Genomic DNA, 598 nt, shown 5'->3' with positions numbered 1-598 from the left:
TTCTGTGGATTATTTTATTGAGGTTGGCAACCAACTTTAAATTGCTTTACCGCCACCAACTGGACTGGAGTGTGGACCAGCGACAGTGAAGCACTAAATTCTACCCAATATTCTCGTCTCCCTAAGGAAACGAAATATACATCATTTTCTATAATATTGTAAACAATATTGCAAACAAACGTTAGAGGTGCAAGCCGCCTCCTAATGTTTTGGAGTGTGTAGTCAACCACAGATTACAGACTAAATTAATAAAGAAACAAACATTAAGATAAACTAAACCCTCCTATCCAGTGGCAACCCGTTATCATGCCATGAACTTTAGTCACTGTTGCTAGCTGGCTACTCAACCCTGCACCTTAAAGAGACTGCTGCCCTATGTACCTAGTCATTGAACACTGGTCACTTTAATACTGTTTACATACTGTTTTACCCACTTCAATCAAACAATCAAATGTATTTATAAAGCACTTTTTACATCAGCCGATGTATGTCCAGACTAGACATATTTATATACTGTATTCTAGTCAAGGCTCATCCTATGTAACTTCTGCTGTACACACCTTTTCTATTCATATACTGTCCATAATGTCTATACACA

Source organism: Salmo salar, chromosome 27 (assembly GCF_965601325.2).
Source record: "Salmo salar chromosome 27, fSalSal1, whole genome shotgun sequence".
In the NCBI taxonomy this organism is placed as follows: Eukaryota; Metazoa; Chordata; class Actinopteri; order Salmoniformes; family Salmonidae; genus Salmo; species Salmo salar.
This window is presented reverse-complemented; position numbering follows the sequence as displayed.